General features: G+C 39.1%; 1 pseudogene; it reads right to left on the reverse strand.

Annotated features, from left to right (window-relative positions):
- Window positions 1–1028: 1028 nt before the first annotated feature.
- On the reverse strand, window positions 1029–3502 carry LOC101712930 (PHD finger protein 3 pseudogene; annotated as a pseudogene).
- Window positions 3503–19347: the final 15845 nt, after the last annotated feature.

The following is a 19347-nucleotide window of genomic DNA, read 5'->3' on the forward strand; positions in this document are numbered from 1 at the left end:
GAAAAATAAAAAAATAAAATGTTTTCTTCTTTAAAAAAAAGATATATAAACAGGAATTAGGGAGAGCTTTTTCACATGGATGGGGAAACATTAGATGGAGGGAGGGGAAAAGGAGGGGAGGGAAAAGGGATGGAAAACTGAAGGGAAAACATGATAAAAATAGAGCTTTTGCAAATGGGAAGCAGACCAAGCATAGGAGGGAGCAGGGAGGGAGGCAAGAAGTAGGGGATGAAAAAATAAAAGGAAGAATTAAGATGTATTGTGTGCGTGTAAAAACCCCACACAGAAATGTAACCATTATGTACTGCAAACATTACTAATAAATCATATTTTACAAAAAGAATTACATTGGTGAACAAGAGCATTAAATCTTATTTTTCTTGTCTTTGAAACTAAGGGCCCTTTCTGCAGAGGAAAAGTGCTGAGAATGTTTTTAAAGTGTCCCAAGTAGTTCTCCTGATTGTACAAGATTTTATTTAAGATTTTATAAGATACTGATTTATAAAGGGTAAATAGGAATCAGGGAGATAAATCTTTTGCAACTGGGAAGAGGACAGGAGATGGAAGAAGGCAGGAGGGAGGGAAGAGGGAAGGTAAATAAAAAAGAAATAAGATGTGCTATGTACATATGCCATCTCCTCATGATGAATGAAATCATTATATATTCCAAACATGTACTAATAAAAATAAAATTGAAAAATTATTACAGTAAAAGATACATTGCCATTAATGTCCCTCAAAATGCTCCCTTTTGCTTTGCACATATTTAATACATTATTATTGTCACTCTCTAAAACATTTCTGGAAGTCCTGTTTGCTGAGTGTCTTTCTTTTCCTTTATCATCTTTACATCTTATTCATCTTATTGCTAGTTCTTCTCCAGCCAATTAGAATGCAGTTCCAAGACAGCATAACAGTTTTCTGATTTGGAATAAGGTCTTGGTTTTGTTTTCAAATGCAATGACTAAATTACACTCTCTATCTGGTTACAAAGACAAGATATTTCCATTGTATTAGCTGTTGATCAGACCTCTTTTAAAAATGTAATAGGATGACACATTTATGAATTCAGTAGCTCCATCTTTCTGTCATTATCCAGGGCTGATAAGGTTTCTGGGGTTTTTGTGTAGTAAATAATTTCTTTCTATAAAAAATTCTTAGACCAACCCCACCCTCCAAAACACAGTTTCTCTTCCATGCACACATCAGGCATATGCACACACACACACACACACACACACACACACACACACACACACCTGTTGCCATGTGGTTTTTTGCAAAACTCACACATGGTTTTGCTCTCAAACATGGAGCTGTGATCCGAACCTTCTCTTTTTACAGTAGCTATGTTGTCTGGAATGAACAATGGAGGCTTATCCAAAGAAAAACTTCTGCTGCTTCTTCTCTGCCAAGGCTGCAGGTTCTTCTTGGGTATTTTCAGTCTCAGGTTATCTTCGTCCCTACACTGCTGGAGGCTGGGATGGTCAGGCTCTTCCTTCACGTGACCAGTGACTCTCGCTGCTGGTGCCTGCTGCTGAGGCCTATGAACCTGCCTGTGAACGGGGTGAAGTGAGTGTCCCACATGTGCACCCTAGTGGGTGACTGTGAGTAAGCTTATCGCTCAGAGAATGATTTACAGGCTTGGAGGTTTGCAGTGAATCTTGATCCTGTGATGTTTTCTTGAATATTGAATGAGCTTGATTTTTCACAGCCTTAACACCAGAATCACAGCTTTGAGTTTTTGGTTTCTTATCAATTTTTTTCTCACTTTAACTGGCCTGTGAAAATTTTTCTGGGCTGGACCGGGGATTTAGCTCAGTGGTTCCACCGCCTGCCTCACAAGTGCAAGGACCCGAGTTCGATCCCTGGTACCAAAAAGAAAAGTTGAAGGAAAATTTTGCTGGGATACTGGTTCATCTGCATTTTGTTTCACACTTTTGACATTAGTTTTGTTATGCACGACTGCATGTTTTGCTGCAACAATTTTCCTCAGAGTAGCTGTGGTCACGTTTTGCTTAGAATAAGTTATAGGTTTTGTATGTTTGGGTTTGTTAATTTTGACTCTACATTGGAAACACTACTTAACCAGCTGCTTCTGTCATTCTGAAGATTTGCTGTCTCCTGAAATTCCATTTGAATACTCTCAATAATGTTCAACTGTTTTGAATTTTGGTCAGACACATCACAAAGAGCATTTTCTAAAATATTACCTTCTGGTTTGAGAGCATTAGAACCAACCACCTCTAACACTGATTTATTAAACTCAGTGCTCTTTAACTGTGTATCACTAGACTCTATGTCTTCACAGTAACCCAATGGCTCTACTTTCTCCGAAGGGAGTTCTCAGCTTTATCAACATCCATCGTATTCAGTTCCAAATTACAATCGGTCACTTCATCCACAGAACCAGACAAACCCCCAAGATTCTTTTCTGTGCTGTTTGCATTTATACAAGCAACATCACCAGAAATACCAGCAGAAGATTCTGGCTCCTCAATAATTTGGTCATCTTCTTGGGATAATTTTATTATCTCCTTTGATTCTTCTTCAGGTTTTTCCTTCACCCTATTTTCTTCAGTGGTCTCATCCATTTTACCTGACATGGAATCATTCTGTTCATCTTCCTCTTTATCTGAAAACTTAAACAACGGGCTGCTATCAGTCTGGATTTTACATTCCATCAGAGCTTCAGTTTTCTTTTCTTCAGTAGGAACACAAGTCTCTGAAAGAAGCAGACAATGTAATTCACCAGATGGCACAGGGGCTTCTCCCTGATTATTACACTCAGGCCTGGACTCCAACCCAGCGTCATTCTTCATTTCAAGGCAAGACGGTGCTGAAAAGTGACCTGAAGTCACCAATACCTCTGGTACCAGTTCAATTTGTCCAGCATGCCGGCTGCTCCTTCTGATCTCCCGCTGGTACCCTGGCTTCAGAGATGCACAGACTTCCTGTTTACCCTGACATCTTTCTCCTTGTCTCACCCCTGCCTTGGGGCGGATACAGTCTTCCCAGATGTTTTTTTGTGTGTTACTTAATGGTGTGGCATTTGAACACTTGGCAATAGTGCTTTGTCACAAACTTCTTATTTGTTCTTGTGCCATTAAATGAGGTGATTTTCGCCGTGATCTCACAAGTTTTCTTCTACTTTGTCTCTCAAATTCCTGTTGGGTAAAATCAACTCTTCTTCATCAGTGGTATCATTGCCACATTCTTTAACAACTCCTTTATCCAAAATATCTTCAAGACCAACAACTGTTGAACAAGGCATCTGAAAATTGGGATCATTGCTATCCAAAACAGGCAAACAGAACTGGTTACTCCCAGATCCTAGCATAGGATTCTTATCGCTGAGCATGTTCTTCTGCGAGTCCTCTAAGACATTTTGACTTGCACTAAAATCCTCATAGACTTCATTCTCCAGGTTGGAGCCTAGAAACAGGGCATCCTCTACGTGTTCCGTAGGAATTAAAAGATTAAATGTATCGACTACATCCATGAAGACTTCCGTGTGTTTTTCAGCCCCGCTCTGCGCCGAGGACAGCCAGGGAAGGTGGAGACCACCGTGGAGGAGGGGGTGCGCGCAGGACGCCTCCTCTCCTAGGCCTGGGGCGCCGCCTCAGGCCCTGCCCCCCACCCCGGGCGGAACGCTGGCCTCCTCGCGCAGACCTGCAGCGCCAGGAGAGCCGGTGGCTGTCTGTCAGAGAGATAGCCAGAGACAGAAGTGTTAAGGACAGATTTTAATCAGTAACAAATATTGCAGTAGAGATTAATGGTCTGTTCTCTGAAAAAATGGGCCATCGGCATTTGCCAGTGTGAATGAGCTCAACTCTGCTTCCTGCAGAGGTGGTGAGTGTTTTGAAGGGGGAATGGGAGAGTAGCGAGTAGGGAGTGGACAGAATCAGGGAAGTGGAAATACACAAAACAGCAGGAAGTGAGAAAGGGCTTGCCAATGCCTGGAGGAAGTGGTAAATTCTTTGGCAGCCCTGAACTTCCTTAAGCAGAAATTTAAGGGGGCTGGAGTTGTAATTCTAAGAACATGGCCTTGAATCATTAGAAACTGTGCTAGTGTTTAAGTCTTGTGTGTGTGTGTGTGTGTGTGTGTGCGTGAGCGCACGCATGCGTGTGTAGGGATTGTGGACAAAATTGTTTGTGCTGAGAGTCTATGGTTTTTATGGGCCATGGTTGAAGTTTCTTCAAGAAGAAAGCTCAAGGACTCAACCAGAGTTTGGCCAAGGAGAGAGCCTGGGTCCCTTCTCACCGGGGTCATGTCAATGTTCCAGAACCATCCATACCCAAGTATGGAGCCTCACTGCCTCAGGGTGCCAGGTGGAGTCATCTATGCCCATCTCATGGCTGCCCAATCACAGGCCCCTTCTGGCCCAGGTTCTCTCCACTGCTCCTTGTCACTCCCAGAACACAGGACTGTTCTTCAAGGCAGGAGTCCCAGTGTCCATTACCTCAGCCTGTTGCACACAGCTGGTGGTCAGTTCTGGAAAACTGCAGGGCCAGGGCCGGGGCCTACAGACCTACCTCTGGAAGATCTTTCTCTTTTACTTTAGAGACAAAGCACCTCGTCCCTTCAGCTTTTTCTAAGCCTCTGTGGAATCTTCTTCAAACCCTCTCCTCTGCACTGAAGTTAGGCTCTTGGAGAAATAATTGAGGATGTTTTGCTTTTATTTCTGCTTAGTCCCATCTCAGCCCGAGGCATCAAAGCCTCAACTGACTAGAGAAAAGGGGAAAATTTACAGAGGAAAACAAAGACTACTATCTTATTTTCCAGCCTCACACATACTAGTTGGCACAAAGAATTTGAACACAAGTTTTCAGTTTCACCCTGTTGACCTAAGAGGGCCCAGAAGGGCTCAGCTTTGTGCCACTGATAGTTCACTCAGGTCATGGGAAGCACAAGGGTCTGGGTTCTCTCCTGACCCCTGGCTCCCAGGCTAGTCCTTACTTGTGCTAGCTCTTCTAGCCATCACATTGTTTACTTACACCAATGAGTAACCCTTGTGGTACTAAATGGTCAAGTTGCACATACGTCATCAGATGGGTTCACCCCTAAAGCGTGCTCTCCACTGACTTTCACACATCTGAAGAAGAGTTTGCTTGATGCCCACTACTGAACCACATGGTCATTTCAATCCGTCTGGAAAAAAAAAGTCTATCCATTCAGTCACTAACCCCAAGTGTTACTCTTCTCTAACTGAATCTTTGGCTGCTATGGCTCAGTACAAATAAATGTTCTATTCTCTGACACAAATGGGGCATCACCTTGCCTCTGGCAAGAGCCATTGGCATTTTGCTCACATAGCTTCTCTTCTCTGTCTTTTCTTCTGGAACCATTTTCCATTTTTCCAGGATGACAATTATTTTCCTCCTTTTAGAGGTATGATTTATTATTTAAAAGAAAAGCAAGATAGAGCCCCAATGTCTGTTAATATAATTACCTATTTTCTCTTTTTACTAAGTAACTTGCTTGGTCAATGGCTGAAAAAGTTTAATCAATGGGATTTCAATATGGAGAAGTATTAATGCCCATCTTGGAGATAAAAAGATAGAAACAAAGTGGTGCTTTGACTCTTCTGTTCGGACACAAGTCTGTGGCCTATGGTTAGCCCTTCCCAAAGGTCTCCTGTGAGCAGTTCTCTCTCTCTCCTTCTTTCTGTTACATAACACCAAAGTCAAAAAGGTATTCTGTTGCATTCAAGATTTCATTCCTGAAAATGATGAAATTACAACAGACCCAGCAGAAATCCAGAGGATCATCAATACATACTTCCAGAACCGATATGCCAATAAGATGGACAACACAGAAGAAATGGACAGATTCCCAGATACATATGAATTACCAAAGTTGAACGAAGAAGACCTAAAAATTCTGAACAACCCAATATCAACCAATGAAATTGAAAATGTAATTAAAAACTTATCAACTAAGAAAAGCCCAGGCCCTGATGGCTTCATTGCTGAATTCTACAAGACGTTTAGAGAGGAACTGCTGCCACTACTGTTTAAACTCTTCAATGAAATTGAAAGGGAAGCAATACTCCGAAATTCATTCCTGGAAGCAAGCATCACCTTGATCCCCAAAGCAGAGAAAGACCCAACTGAAAAAGAGAACTATAGGCCAATCTCACTAATGAACATAGATGCAAAAATCCTTAATAAGATACTGGCAAACAGAATGCAGAAGATCATCAAGAAGATCATACAGCCTGATCAAGTGGGATTCATCCCAGGGATGCAGGGATGGTTCAATATATGCAAATCAATCAATGTAATACACTATATCAATAGAGCCAAGGACAAAAACCATATGATTATCTCCATAGACACAGAAAAAGCATTTGACAAAATCCAACATGCATTTATGATAAAAACCCTACAAAACACTGGAATAGATGGTCTCTACCTCAAACTGATAGAAGCCATCTATGAAAAACCAACAGGCAATATCATACTAAATGGTCAAAAACTGAAACCCTTCACACTAAAATCAGGAACAAGACAAGGATGTCCACTATCACCACTCTTGTTCAATATAGTTCTGGAAACATTAGCCATGGCAATTAGACAAGAGAAAGAAATAAAAGGAATAAAGATAGGTAATGAAGAAGTCAAATTGTCATTATTTGCAGATGACATGATACTCTATATAGAAGACCCCAAGAACTCCACCAAAAGTCTTCTAGACTTAATAACCAAATTCAGTCAAGTAGCTGGTTACAAGGTCAACACACAAAAATCAATAGCTTTCCTCTACACCAATGACAGACTCACTGAGAGAGAAATAGGGCAAATAATTCCTTTCACAATAGCATCCAAAAAGCTGAAATACCTAGGAATCAACCTAATGAAAGAAATCAAAGACCTCTTCTCTGAAAACTGTGGCACTCTGAAAGGAGAAATTGAAGATGATATCAGAAAATGGACAGACATCCCCTGCTCCTGGGTAGGAAGGATTAATATAGTGAAAATGGACATACTTCCAAAACTGCTATATAGATTTAATGCAATTCCAATTGAGATCCCAGCAGCATACTTCATGGACCTTGAGAAAACAATCCAAAAATTCATTTGGAACAAGAAGAGACCCAGAATAGCAAAAGCAATTCTAGGTAACAGAGACATGGCAGGGGATATCACAATCCCCAACCTGCAACTCTACTACAAAGCTACTGTGATTGAAAACAGCATGGTACTGGCAAAGAAACAGACTTGAGGACCAGTGGAACAGATTGGAAGATGCAGAAATAACTCCAGACACACTCAGCCATCTCATCTTCTATAAAGGAGCCAAACACCCTCACTGGAGGAAAGATAGCCTCTTTAATAAATGGTGCTGGAAAAATTGGGCTTCAATTTGCCAAAGATTAAAATTAGACCTCTATCTCTCACCATGCACTAAACTAAAATCAAAATGGATTAAAGATCTAAATATTAAAATAGAAACTCTGAACCAGTTGGAACAGAGGTTAGGTAGAACCCTTGAAGACATTGGTGTAGGAAAAGATTTTATGAACGAAACCTCAGTTGCCTGTGAACTAGCACAAAAAATCAACAAGTGGGATCTCTTCTTATTAAAAAGCTTCTGCACAGCAAGAGAAACCACCAGCAGTGTGAAGAGACAACCCACAATGTGGGAAAAAAATCTTCACCTGCTCTTCCTCAGACAAAGGTCTACTATCTCGAATCTATAAAGAACTTAAAAAGATCAGACCTCCCAAATTTAAAGACCCAATCCAAAAATGGGCATCTGAAATGAACAAACATTTTTCAGACAAAGAAGTAGAAATAGCAAATAAATACATGAGAAAATGTTCAACATCACTGGTCATTCGAGAGATGCAAATGAAAACAATGCTGAGATCCCACTTCACTCCAGAAAGAATGGCTGCTATAATGAAATCCACCAATAACAAATGCTGGTGGGGCTGTGGGGAAAGAGGAACCCTGCTCCACTGCTGGTGGGAGTGTAGACTGGTGCAACCACTGTGGAAATCAGTATGGAGATACCTCAAAGAACTAGGACTGGAAGTCCCATTTGACCCTGCTATTCCACTGCTGGGGATCTTCCCCAAAGAATTAAAAGAATCATACCACAGTGATATATGTGTGCCCATGTTCATGGCTATTACAGTTTGCAATAGCTAAAACTTGGAAGCAGCCCAAATGCCCATCAACTGGAGACTGGATAAAGAAAATGTGGGTTTTTTATAAAATGGAGTACTACTCAGCCATAAAAAATGAGAAATTAGAGGCATTTATAGCTAAGTGGATGCACATTGAGGTGATAACTCTTAAGTGAAATAAATAGGACACACATGAATAAATACCAAATAGTTTCTCTGGTGTGAGAAACTGAAAGTGTAAATAAGGGCTAAATGTATAATAGGTAATGTGAAATAGGAAGAAAAGGGGCAAAGGGGAAGGAAGTGGGAGGGCTAGGGGAAAGGGTAGAAGGGAGTGGGATTAATGTGAGAAAATGGAAAAATAGGAACAAAATCTTGGTAAATAGGGAGGAATGGAGGGGTTGAAGGGAGGGCTGGGGAAGGGTGAAAAATAAGAACCAAGAGAGACTATGTAAAGTTTCAAATTTCCAATGATGAAAGTCATTATATTGTATACCTAAAATGTACCAATGATTAGAATGAATAATTGATAATGTGAAATAGGAAGAAAAGGTCCAAAGGGGTAGGGGTAGTGGGAGGGGCAGGAGAAAGGAAAGGAGTTAAAGGAAAAATGTTGAGAAATGGAAAAAATGGAAATAAAGTCTTTGTAAATAGGGAAGGGTGGAGGGGGTGAAGGGAGGGCTAGGAATGGGGAAAATAAGAACCAAGATGCATTATGTAAAGGCATAATTCCTAATGAGAAATGTAATTGTGTTGTATACCTACAATGTACCAAGAAAAGAAGTCAATAAAAAAGAAAAGATTTCATTCCTTTTATATTTTTCCCCTTTCTCTCTCTTGGCACATGCTGTACTGCTTTCATAAAGCTGTTTATAATGTAGAAGATTAATGTCTTTCATGGGCATGTTCCTGCTTCTTTCCCCCTGAGTTGCATGGGAACATTTGCATCTGATGTAATTTGTCAGATGCAGATGATTGTCAGGGTCCCATGTTGCCTTCTCCCCTTTCCCCTTTCCTAGAAGCTCCTTCACGTGTGCGTGTGTGTGTGTGTGTGTGTGTGTGTGTGTCTTACCGGAGGCCAGATACTCAGTCAAACTTCAATATGCATCCTGGTTCTGTTTACAGGTGAGGAAGGAGCAAGTCTAGTGCTCTGGAAGGAATGGAGGGCATGGCAGTTAATCATGTCACCAGTCAGAACAAAACAAACACATAACTCCTCAGCTTCCTCTGGAGGGGAGTTCAGTGTCACAATCAACTTCGTGTTTCCTGATTTTGGCAGACCCTGAAACCAGGACGGCTCTATATTGTGTTTATTTCTATCTATTATGTTACAGTTGTCTCCTGCAGAAAACAATGAATACTGAAGGCCACATGTCATCTCTGTGCACTTCTGAAACAGAAATGGACCAGCTCTTCTGGAATGCTTTTCTGTCTGCAGAAGCACCTCTTGTAAACGTCTCCTAAGAGCTTTTATCTAATCAGAGGCTTATTTCCCAGAGATTCCAAGTGTGCATAGAACATGGGTTGTAGGCAGAGGAACCCAGAGAGAGTAAAATAAGAAATTGTTTTTTAATGACACCAAAGCTTTGACTGAAGAACCACATGGTCTTTAAAATAGATAAATGAGTTTTTGTTTTATTGGAGAGATGGCTTGTTTAATAACAGCAAGTGGATATGACAGATAAATAAAGCACATGGTTGAATATTTCAGGTTTTAGTTCCCTTATTTATCCACCTATCAGAAGATATTGCTTGAATCAGAGAATATTGCTTGAATCTCTGCTGTCTGCTAGTCAGGCTAAATGTGAGATAGAATTGAGTGTCAAAAAACAGCTATCAAACATAATTTTGTGTTTTGCAGCTCTTCACTGAGATTTCAAAAAATTTTTAGTGTGCATGCTGCTGAAGTGAGCACATAAAAAATTTTAAATATATGTATTATTTATTATACTTAATCGTCACTGGAAAAAATAAAAATAGAGAATCATGTAAAGTAAAAAAGTAAAATTACCTCTTCCCTATTTTCCATGGAGTTAGACTCTATGGAATTTGAAGAATATTTGAAGAATATTCCCTGGTCTCAATACATTTTCTATGTAATTATAACACAGTGGACCCTAGAGTTACTACTGGCCTGACAGGAACAACTTGGGTTACAACTGGAGTTTTAGTTTTAACTTACAACCAAAGTCTTGAGTTATGACCAGACTGCTGGCCATTTGTGCTTCCAGATGTTCTCAGATAAAGATTTTACCCTTAAAGAGTTTTAGAAGGAACATTACAACATCCTTTTCTGTGTGGGATTGAGAAATCCTGGGCCAATGTCTCTCTAAGAACACTGAGATCTACCTGTATACAGGTGAGACACAGAAAGCTGTGTCTAGGTGCCTGACCAACTTGAGTTACAACCAGCCTTCTAGAATGAATTGAGTTCATAAGTGAAGGGTCCACTACATTTCAGAATATTTTACACAAGTGGAATCATACAAAATTTTCTGGAAGATTTTTCACTTACCAGTGTTTTGTAGAATTTCTGTACTAGCACATTGTGATTTTCCTTACTATTTTGGGGCTAGCGTAACATGTTATTATGTGAATTACTGAAATTTATTAAACTTGTTGTCCATTGAAGATCATTTTGATTCATTTCGTGTATTGCTGTTACTTCATTTGTATCTTAAATTTATAAACAAGACCACAATTTCCTTGTACATTTATCAGTTTATACAATCTTAGTATTATGAAAAAAAGGTAATGTGCATTTTAATTTTTGACAAATATCTTCCAAAAATCTGCATTGATATTGATGCGTGAGAATTATTATTATAAAAATATTCATTAATCCCAGCTGTGAAAGACTAATAACTAAGCTAATTTACATACCCTTTTCCCCCACATCCTTTTTCCAACTATTTTTTTAAATTCAGTTCTTTTATTACATAATCTTACCAAGTAATTCACTGTTTTGGTAACTTTTATTAACTTATTACTTCTTAAGACATTTTTGTTAGATAGGCTCTTTTATTCTCCATCATGTAGGAAGAAAAGAATTAGCACTTCTACAATTCGTCCATATACTAATACTTGCATTTTCCCAACACCTTTATATTTGAATTCTCTGTTTCCTTTTGGACTGATCTTGAATTCAAAAGTCAATACATACAGCCTGTAACACTTTGCTTATAAAAATCACTTTTCAGAGCTAAGCCACTAAATCTCTAGATTTAGAGATGTTCCACAGTATTTTAAGTCTGTGCCACACAAAGGGCAACATTGCAAGTTTCGGTGTAAAAAGATGTTATTTGTCCACATTTTATTAACATGACCTTCAAGAACAGCTTTTTTTTTTTCTCTTCCCTCTAGAATTTTTAGTTGCCTTTTGTTCTGAATAAATAATAGCTTATTCATATATTTTTCCTATTAGCTTCTCCACCATTTTCCTGGAATTTATCAGTGGAATGTTGTGTTATATTCAGGTTTCCTACTTTGTCTGGGGTTTGTTTTTAATAAATTAAAAATTCAAAAAATTATTCACAGGATAGAAAGAATAGAAACAAAACTTGTAAATAGGGAAGGGAAAAGAGACTGAAGGGAAGGAAGGGGAAAGAGGCAAAAAGAAGAATCAAAATATATCATGTACAGGTACAAATTCCCTATGATGAATGTGATCATTAAGTATATCTAAAACATACCAATACATTTAATTTTAAAAAGTATTATTCATTTTCCCATGTGTTCAATTTATGTGAACAGTTGAATAGTGATTCCTTTATATCATTTGTGTCTGATTATGCTCCCCTTCAAAATTTTACCTGCTTGTACTTTTCTTATTACTTAAGCAAACTAGCATTGTTATGTGTGTTTCACAGACCATCTTGAAAGTATTTTTTCCCTTCTCCCTCCCTCCCTTCCTTCTTTTCTTCCTTCTGTCCTGCCATCCTCCCATCCTCAACCCTCCCCTCCTCTCGCCCCCCCCCCCACTCCATTGTAGGGACTAACTCAGGACCTTTGCAGCGAGTAACACCTCCAGCCCTTGTTTATTTTTTATTTTGAGATAAGTTCTCAGTAAGTCACTTAAATTGCCCAGACTGAACTTGAACTTGGAACTATCCTACCTCAAACCTCTACTGTGGCTGGGATTACAGGCATGCTCCACCACACCTGATGTATCTATTTTTTCAGTTGCTCTTGTTGTTCCATTTATTTATTTCTGTTTTGTCTTTATTATCTCTTATTTTTTTCTTGAAATTTTATTGCTGTTAATTTTCTAACACTTGAGTTCACATGGTGTCTTTATATACGAAGAGTGTCTGTGATATTAAGATGGAATAAGAAACTCGTATTTGACTTTTAATCCCAGTTTCTAGCACAGAATTGTTAAAAACTTTACAATTTTCTGAGTAATAGGGGTTCTAAGTGTATATTTTCTTCTAGTGTATGGTCTTTGGCTCAAATTCCTGACCCAGAGCTCCTTACCTCTTGAAATCACCTAGATGGTAAGAGTGTCTCTCTCTCTTTTATTTTTACTTTTACTTTCTTTTTGTGGTACTGGGGATTGAGCCCAGGACCTTCCCACTAAGCTACATCTCCAGTCTTTTTTAGTTTGAGACAGTGTCTGGCTAAGTTGCTAAATTGCCCAGGTTGAATTCAAACTTGCGAACTTCCTGTCTCAGACTCCCAGGGTGCTGGGGTTGCAGGCACCACAGGGGTGTCTTTTGTTTTAATAATTTGACATTTCACAGACTCTAAGTTGGGAGATGAAGGCAAGAGAGACCAATGATGACAACTTCAACCTCATCTCCCATGCCCCAGGATGATGGGCCCAGAGATGGAGTCAATAGTAGATCATGTCTATGCGATGAACTGTAAAACTCTCTAAGTCACTATGACACTTTGGGAGCTTGCAGGGTGCTGAAGTCGGGAGGTGCTGGGAGGGCCATGCACTTGCAAAAGGGATGGAAGGGCCCCACCTGCCCTCACACGTTGCCCTATACCCCTCTTTCATTTGGTGTCCATCTGTATACTTTTAATGCCCTTCAAATAAATGGACACATAGGTTTCCCTGTATTCTATGAGCTGCCCTAGCAAATTGTAGGAACCTCAATTTGTAGCCGTTCAGTCAGAGGCACAGGTCATAATATGGGACATTTGAAGTGGAAACAGATTTACAGTCTGAGCCTTTAGTCTATGAGATCTGATTCTAACTCCAGGCAGACAGCATCAGAATGCAGTTGACACCCAGCTGCTGTCTGTCGAACAGTGGTTTTTTTTGTGTCTTACAGAATCCAAGATTGGACTATAGACCTATGAGGGAAAAAAGAAAAAAGATTGCCCAGAGGATGCTATGTAGCATGATAGAGCTGAGTTTTGGAAGGTCAGTCCTCAACAAGAATCTGGTGATTAATAACTTATGAGTGTGGAAGATACCGACGTCTAGAGGCACAGGGCACCTTCCTCACCTCAAACACCCTTCCCACTGCAGCAGGGTGTTTATTGAAAAATAAGGCCACCTTCAGGAGCTTCCCTCTGTAACATGTTGCCCTCTTAGCTAACCTCTGCCCTTCTTCTGTTCTCATTCTTCTGTTGCCTCTGATTTGAAAATTACATAATTTATATTATTTAGTGGTTCTTCTTAAAATCACTCAAAAATATTATGGCTTTGGGTTGTCTTCATCTCTTACCAGCCATGTCAATTAAGATTCTTTCAAGAAACATGTAGTATGGTATGCTGAAAATGGGCAAGGCAAGGGGGTAGCACACCAGCAAACGGATAGTTTGGAAGCTTAGGCCTAGTAACGGAAGTCCCTCTGCTGCTATCTCCAGGCCTGAGGTGATGGGAAAGACAGAGGCTATGAGGGCCCAGAGGCCGAGAGAGCTGTAAGGAGAGGCAGCTGACAGGAACTGTGCTCTTTGATCAAGTTGAAGGCCAGGAGAAAGGCAGGGGAATAAATACCCTGACTTTCTGCTCCTCTTCAGACTCCTGTGGTCTGAAGCCAGTGGGGAGCAAGAAGTCAGCAGTGCCTGTTGATGCAATCTCTGGATAAAACCTTGTGGGCAGAGAGCAAATGGAGGATGGGGAATGCATATCAAGGAGCAGGCAGAAGATGGTGTGGCCTTCCTCCCACAGAACAGCCACTCTAATCCTCCCAGAGCACCTGAGAAATCCACCCACACAGTCCTTTCAGAATGATGTGGAGCTCGCTCAACACTTAGTGTCTGACTTTTGTGTGTGTGAAAAGATTTTTGGTAATAAATTCAAAAATTTTAATAGAACTATTTGGATTTTCTCTTTCATTTTCCTGTCTGCTTGGGTGAATTGTTTTCCATGAACTCATCTATTTAATTCTATGTCATTCAATTTATTGCATAAAGTTGTTTATAATAACCCCTTCTTATCTTTTTGATTATGTGTAAGATCTGTCGTGGTGTATTCTTGTTCGTTTCTGACACTGGTAAGTGTGGTTTTCCTTTTCCCTTGCTCAGCCTTGCTAGATGTTTGCCAATTTCATTAATATTTATGAGGAACCAGATTTTGGTTTTGTCCATTTTTTTCTATTATGTGTTTGCTATTTCAGTATCTTACTTTCCCATTTCCTATTTTTCTACTTAAAATATTCTTCTTTATCTAGCTTTGTAATGTGGGAATTTAGATTGTTACTCAAAAATCATTCTTTTTCTAACCTTAAAGGTCAGAAACTTCCCTCTAACCCTTGTCTGCATAACACAAATTTTTGTATTTTACATTTTCATTATTATCCAGTTTGACATGTTTTCTAATGTGGCTTGTGATTTCTTTGTTGGCCTATGAATTACTATTAGTGTGCTATTAAAGTTCAAAATATTTGGGAATTCAATAGGAATTTTACTGGTATTGACTTATACCTTGATTTGATTATAGTTACCAAACATATACAGCAAGATTTCAATTATTTGAAGCTTATTAAACTTCATGTCTTGATGGGGCAGAATATTTCCTATCTTGGTAAATGTTATATATATTCTGAGGCAGAATAATATTCTGCTCTTTTGGGTACAACCTCCTGTAAATATCTTTTAGGTCAAGAGGATTGGTAGTATTGTTAATAACTTCCATATCTTTACAGTTTTCTCCCTCAACTTGTTCTTTCAACTATTGACAAGTAGATATTAAAATGTCTGAGTATAATTACTGATTTATATCATTATTTGTTTAGTTGTACTTGTTTTTACTTCATTCGTTTTGATATTCTCTTACTAAGTGCATGGACATTTAAGATTATTATGTTTTCTTGAAAGTTGACTCCATTATCATTATAGGATTTGTAGGTATGTACCATCATTCTTATGCTTATTGCTTGACTGGTATGGTCCTTTTCCATTTCACTACTTTCAAACTATTTGTGTTTTTTTATGTAAAATTTTCTTTTCTTCAAAGTGTTTGGTTATGTAATTATTGACATGGTTGCATTTAATTCTGTCACCTTATTGTTTTTCGTCCCATGATTTTATTACTGCTATTCTGTTCTTCCTTTCATGTTTCATTTGGGTTAACCAATATATTTTCCACATTCCATTCTATCTTCTCTATCAAGCTTTTATTTAAAATTCCTCATATTCATTTTTTAGTAGTTAGTCAAAAGTTTAAAATATAAATCCTTAACTGCTTTCTACTTAGACGTAATGTTGTAACACTTCAAATAAATAAATGTAAGAAATTTCTAACAGCATAATTCTATCCTTTGTATTGCTGTTATCAAAGATTTTGCATTTAAATACATTGTAAATTTCCCAATTCATAATAAGTAATCAAATTTCTTTTTAAAAAATCAAGAGAAGAAAAATAAAATTTTTAAATATATAACTTCTGGTTTTCTTTTTTATCTCCCTATAAGTTTGAGTTGACAAATGCAATTGGCATTTTGGCACATGCCTATAATCCCAGCACTCAGGAGGCTGAGGCAGAAGAGTCACTGTGAGTTCAAGGCTAGCCTGGACTACATAGTGAGTTTAAGGCCAGCCTGAACTACATAGTGAGAACTCGTCTCAAAAATAACCAAATGCAGGGCAGGGGATTTAGCTCAGTGGTGTTGCTGGTTGCCTTGCAAGTGCAAGGTCCTGAATTCAATCCCCAGTACTCTCCCCCAACAAACAAACAAAAAACAAATGCAATCATTTATTTTCATCTTAAAGAATATTAACTTAGTGTTTAATGTTTATTTTGTAGTGAAGGTGAAGAATTCTCTAGGTTTCAATTGTCTGAAAATTAGCGTAGTATAGTGAAAAAAAAAATCTGTTATCTTGATAGTTCTGCCTTTGTTGTATGTGTGAGCTCAGCTAAAACCTTTCAACCCTCCAAGACCTATTGTCCTATAAAATAAACCACAGAGGCCAACCTCAGTTTCCCATAAGAATCAATTAGGTTGTTGTTCTATAGCTTGTGTAAAAAACTCTATAATACTTGAAATGTTAATGATTTAAGAAGACAGTAATTTCAGTCAATCAAGGGGATCACAGAATGAGTCCTCATACTCTTCACAGTTTACAGTCACCCTGCCATACAGAAGTGCAACTGTGGCTTTCCTCAGCCCCGGGATGGGATGGTCTCCTTCTCAGCTGCCTGTTTCTTTTTGAGGAAAAAGTGCATAGTCTTGTTTGGAATTTAATGAGGACTTATACTTTTCATTAGAAAATTTATTAAAAAATAGTTTATATATTAAAAACATGGGTATAACATACGTACTTTGAAAGCAAGTGGCACATGCATGAGTAAATATATATTTGTATTTAATGAACAATGTACTTTAGAAAGAAAAATATCAAGTCCAAAGTAGGAATTTAAAGCAAGGGCTTGACTCCCATGACACTCTGAGTTATCACAAAAGCACTTTTGGGGTATTGCTATATGTTATGAGAGCATGAAGCCCTCTGCTAGAAGGATCTTGGTTTTCCAGCTTGCGTGTGCTGTGCAGACACAGCCATCTCGTCCCCATCTCTAGGAAGATGTGTTCTGGGGATTTTCACTACCCATGGAGAGCTGGAATCCCCCTCGGTGCCAGCTCTGCAGTGCACCATCCAGTCAGGAGACAGAAACCACACTGGTCATTTGGAAAAAGAAATTTAATATGAAGAATTATCAAGCAGGTAACAGGTTAAGTTAGAAAAAGGTACAAAGAGATCCTTAGGGTTGATTGGTAGCAACCTGGAAAGCAACCACCATGCAAGGTTTAATGGAAAGTGAACAGGAGCTAGCTCAGACACTGAGGGGTGAGGAAGAGGTACATTTGAACAGAGCAAATGCACTGCTGTTTTTGGCTTGTGGGTTCTTCTGTATGGTAGTTGCTATTTACTTATTTTTTATTAGCATGTAGTTGTGATAGATAATAATTAGATTTGTCTTGGAGAACTGGTGTATATACTTACTGAATCTTGAGTTTTTAACTCTCCCTTCTCCCCACACTCCTTTCTCCTCCTATTTCCAGATTCCCCTTCCCATCTCCACAGAAGTCTACCTCCATGTTTCCTATTATCTCTCTTTTACTTTGCTCTTTTTTGTTTGTTTTTCGAGTCAAGGTCTCACTGTGTAATTCAGGCTGGCCTGGAACTTGCTGTATTCTCCTCAGCCTCCTGAGTGTTGGGATTACTGGTGTGCGCCATCACACCCAGCTGAATTTTGCTCTTCAAATTATCTATATTTTAGATTTCTTATACAAAAGAAACCATGTGATATTTAACCTTCTGTGTCTGATTTATTTCACTTAACATTATGGTCTCAAGGTGCATCCTTTATTCTACAAATGACTCAAATGCATCCTTCTTTATAGCTGAGTCATACTGCATTGGCAACTACTACTTAATATGACATTCGAGAAGCAATTTTATGTCAGTTTCCTGAACACCACTTGAATGTGTTATTTCACTTAGGAGGAAACAGGTAAGGTATTTGCCCTTGAAAAATATTTTTTAAATTGAACAGCTACAAAATCTGTGCCAGAGAACCTGGCTGTCACACTGGATACTCCTTGACCCCAGTAGTTGCTGACTGAATCTGCAGTTCTAGGCTCCATTCTCTTCATTCTCTCTCATGACACCAATTCCTTTAAGTAACCCATCATCTCTGAACAAAAAAGAAATATTTTGAAGTTAATATAATACAAAATAGAATGCGGTAAGAGTTAAATGAATACAGTAGGTACAAGCAGAAGAGAGGTTATGATGGAAGGAATTTATATTTAGCATGGCTCTATAATTCCCTTGGCACTTTTCATACAGCTCATCTCATTGAATACTCAAAATAACTGTATAAATAGGTTAGATATTATCTCTATTTTACACAATAAGAACATGAGGTTTAAGTGACTTTCCTCAAATCTCACAAATAACGAGCAGTAAAGTGGAGATTTGAGCCTGTATTTTTCAGGAACCTTGATTTTACTCAGTATTCTGGGAAGCCTGTTAAACTACTCATCCAAAGTGAGACACCATTTTGAGACTGAGAGACAAAACTCACCTTCTCTTTCTCAGGCCTCCAACTTCAAATGCTAAATGAGTTTGAAGGGCCTCTTAATTCATAGAGAAGCTGCATGGGAAAGCAAATGGAGTCCTCACCCAGCAGAAATGTCTGAAAAGTCTTTGAGCGGTTGAAAAGGATCCCAGGATAAAAAGTGACTCCTGATTGTCAGGCAAGAGCAGCACCCCTGGAGCTCCCTTGGTGACTGAGTGGCTTAGGGTCCCTCTTCTGGAAACGCAGGCAGGTACAAAGGTTTTTGAGACAAAGCCCTCTACCTGAAAGGACTGTTTTGTCTGCAGCAGATACTGCGCCTGTATCACTGCGGCTGTCAGGGTTGCTGAGTGACCTGGTGAAGGGACAGCTCACAGACAGGGTCCCACTGATGTGGTTGCCCAGAATAAAGTCACTGTGGTCCCTCAAGAATTTAAGCTACTTGTAAGCTGCATTGTTTACATTCAGTTCATAAGAAGAACTGTATGGGTCCGCCAGCTCCACTAAGCACTGTACATTTCTGGTCATGAGCGCACACTGCCTTCCTCATTCCTTTCCTTTAAATGGATGCTTTTACTCTGGGACATTTTAGCATGTGCTTCTCTAGCACGTAGTCTTCCTGTATACACCCCAAAGTCTTGTTGTTCTTGAAGTAGTGGCAGATTTTCACCCGGGAGAGGGACTCCAGGACATCCACTGCTGTGTGTCCTCTTCTTTTGTTCCTCTCTCCCC

The sequence above is a fragment of the Heterocephalus glaber genome, unplaced genomic scaffold (assembly GCF_053883595.1).
Source record: "Heterocephalus glaber isolate CG9 unplaced genomic scaffold, H.glaber_assembly_v1.0 deba00000809, whole genome shotgun sequence".
NCBI lineage: Eukaryota > Metazoa > Chordata > Mammalia > Rodentia > Bathyergidae > Heterocephalus > Heterocephalus glaber.